Below are 3,811 nucleotides of genomic sequence, written 5' to 3'. Positions count from 1 at the left end.
ATGTTGAAATCCTCTTCTTCCTACGCAATCCTTCTTCTAAAGAGGAAAAAAGGAAGAAAAAAAGTGTCTTTAAGGTTTATCAATACATTTTCACCCAAAAACCAAAGTATATCTTATATTATACATGTCTAAGTAGTAAATGCATGTAGAAACTGTCAAGAACAAATAACAATAGGACTATTAGTGTCGTGTGAAATGTACTTCCAATACTACAAAAATGTGATTGCATTTATGCAATAGTGTAAATTCTTAATTCAACCAATTACTATCAATAAATGCATAATTACGAATCACCTCTTATCCAACTACTTGTATTTTTAGTGAGAGAGTTACTTCATCCACCACCACACACTTGCTCTTTGCACCTCCTCATTCCTCTTTTACCCTTCAATAATATATGTATTCTTAAACGGATGTCAACATCCATGCACGGATATCGACATCCATCGAAGGACAAACTGAATAGATGACATCCAGTTGTTGCTGGTGTTGTTGTTGCTACCCTTCATGTATGTTATGGTCATGAGTTGAAGCAATATGTGAAGAGTGTTACGGAGTTGACTCCTGATATTGTGCAAACGCTGATGGCTGCTGATAAATTGGAGAAAGATCTGGTACATATAGCAGTGGAAGATTCAGTTGACAGTGATGATGGTGGGAAATCCGTTATAAGGGAGATGTGTCCTTTTGAGGCCGAAACTGTAATTATCAACCTGGTCAAGTCATGGATCAAGAACAGAGTGGATACATTGGAAGAATGTCTTGACAAAAATCTACAAGAAGAGGGTTTATTGCTTGCAATCTAATCAATCTACAAGAAGAGAATTTGTTTTTAAAGTACAAGATAACAGGCAAACTAAAGATGGAATGGAACAAATTAGCAAATTTTTTTAAAAAAACTATTGTCATGCATGATGAAACAAATTCTTTATTTTCGTAAAATGAAAGAAGTTATGTCATGACTTCAAATTAAATCTAGCAAAATTGTTATGGGAAGACTTGTAATATGACAGACCTACTTAATTTCGAAATTTAAAAAAAAAATATACCATTTTGGTAATTTCAAAATCATCTTCCTCAATTTATTCTTTTTGTTGTAGGTGTGGATTCTTGGTGCAAATGAAGAATGCTTTGCTCCTTCCGCTCTTGAAATTCTAGGAATCATAAATGACTCCTTGGAAGCATTATTTGTGTTGCCAATAATACCCATGCATGCAATTTTGCTTCCTCAATTCATGTTTGCTCTTGACAAATCTCTCCAACAATACATTTTGAAGGCGAAAGCTGGCTGTGGTATATATTTATTTCATATCATTTCATAATCGTGTACCCCTCATTCGAATTACCCAAGTTTTGTGTTCACAAAAATACCATGCGGCGCATTGGCATGGGGCTAAAGGCTTTAGAAAGGAGGACCACTAACGTCTTGGGAATTCTAAATCCACAATAGAGGATGGTATGGAGAAGAGGTTGAAGTTCAAGCTTTCTAAAGCTGCTTCTGTGGAAGGTATTCATCAACTCTCCGAGACCATGGCATACAAAGTGATTTTTCATGATCTCCGCCATGTTCTTTGGGATGACCTGTATGTTGGCGAAGTTTCATCCACTAGAATTGAGCCTTTTTCTTGGGGAGCTTAAGTTTCATCCACTAGAATTGAGCCTTTTCTTGAGGAGCTTAACCAATGCTTGAAGATAATATTGTTCACTATGCATGAGAGAGTAATAACGCATGTAATAACTGATGTAATGAAGACTTCTTTTGATGGGTTCCTTTTGGTTTTGTTAGCTGGGGGTCTAGCACGAGCTTTCTCTCTTGAAGACCATGTTGTAATTGCTGGGGACTTTAAGCTTCTCAATGATTTATTTTGGTTCAACGAATATTGATGGACTTTAAGCTTCTCAATGATTTATTCTAGTTTAACGGATGTCGATATTCGTACACGGATGTTGACATCTGTTTAACAATCCAACGCATATTCACATCCGTTTAAATATTACTGAAGGTCAAAAGAGGAATGCAGAGGCGCAGGAAGTATTGTGTGGTGGTGGATGAAGTATCTCTCTTTTAATGATGATGATAGGCCTTGGTTCATTCTCGAATTTGGTGTAGGTCCAATCTCTTTGATCATGCTTAGCATAAATAATCTTGTATTTAAAGCAATAACTATATTTATAATAATATCTATCAAGCTTTGACACTATTTGAATTCTACCGAGGTCTATTTTTTATGGTAAAGTTTTTTTTTTTAGTTTTGGAAGGGAGTTGCTTACGAGTGCTGCTAAGTTTCAAAGTTCCTTATTTTGAGTTCATAGTCTCAATTTTAAGTTTTCAGCCTTAAGGTCTCTATCTTGACAATACTCCTCTGAGATTGAAGTTTTGAGCCAATATTAGCAACTCACTTGATTTTGCAAAGAAATGCTCTTTGGTAGTCGTGTCATATAGTACAACATTGACTTTTGATTTTAGGTTAGAGGTATTTTTTTATATGAGTTTATTCATTATATATTGTTATATATGATTCACCTTGTTATTGGCTCAAACAAGTCAAACATCTCTTGATAAAAGTTTCAAACAAGTTGTTCCTAATAGCAAACCCCTTCCAAGGGACTATCCACAAGAGCCATGGCTAAGAACATATCATAATAGTGGACTTCATCTACAATAGGCGGGCTTAAGCTCTTATTTCTTTTTTTTCTCATAGGCCAATGATTTATTTTTCTTAGTAAAGTGGGTTTCTTTTGGGTTTGTATTATGGATGTAGTAGTATACCGATTTCTTTGGGCCTTGAGCTTGTAATGTTGGATTTTAGGCCTGGAGGAAATGGGCCTTAAGGAGCTAGATGAATTTAGGGTTTTTACCCTAGTTTGGTACGTAACCTTGCTTTCCAAGCTTCTCCTTTATGTGCCCTTTGTATGGAGAGAGACATCTTGCCATGTGGAAAATCTTTCAAGAAGCATAATACTTGTGGTCCCCATAGGTAGAGTAGTCTCCAAGTTAAAGTTTTTAGTGTTTTGCTTCTCCTTTTTGAAAACAATTCTAGATTTCCTTGGTTATTAAAAAAGGCGCTCTTTCATGTAAAAATCACTTTGAGATTAGTATTGAAATGCTACCAAAATATTGTGTCATTATACTTGTCTCCAAAGTTAAGGCTAAAGCATTCCTTTTAGATTTTCTCTAGTTACCCTTCCTCTTGAATTGATCTATCCTATCTTGAGAGCACTGGAAACACAATACCACCTTCACCATATCCTGTCATTTATTCCCACAAGCTTACATTAGGCACACCTTGCTTGGAGAAGGAACCATTTGTTTCATCATGGTAAATGACTATACAAGTAAGATTCATTACTTTCACTAGGGGGAGAATGTACCATTGTGAAAGGAACTCATACTTGAGAAAAAGATGGTTAAAAATGCAAGTGTGAGTCTGACATTGCAAAAAATTGAGCAAGACAAATAACGTACAAAGAGACAAACTAATTATTCCAAGGTGAAAGTTTGAGTAGAAGGTGGTATCATAATTTTTAATATATGTTTCTTCATGACTAATTGTTGTTAATGGTGTCTCCCTTAGAAAGAACTCAATGCATAAAATCGATGTAAAATGTTCTTATAAATATTATAAAAAAAAGCTCATATAAAGATTTTCACATTGATTGAGGAGAAGAATTGATATGAAAAGTAGCATGCAAACCTTTTTTTAAGGTATACTTACAAATTTAACCTACCATCACTACAAGAAATTCTTCAACTAATGACATAGTTTTATCAACAAAAAAGATTTATTAACAAATTTTGGCTATCAATAAA

Source organism: Vigna angularis, chromosome 11 (genome assembly GCF_016808095.1).
Source record: "Vigna angularis cultivar LongXiaoDou No.4 chromosome 11, ASM1680809v1, whole genome shotgun sequence".
NCBI lineage: Eukaryota > Viridiplantae > Streptophyta > Magnoliopsida > Fabales > Fabaceae > Vigna > Vigna angularis.
The sequence above is the reverse complement of the archived record's forward strand: the minus strand, read 5'-3'. Positions refer to the sequence as shown.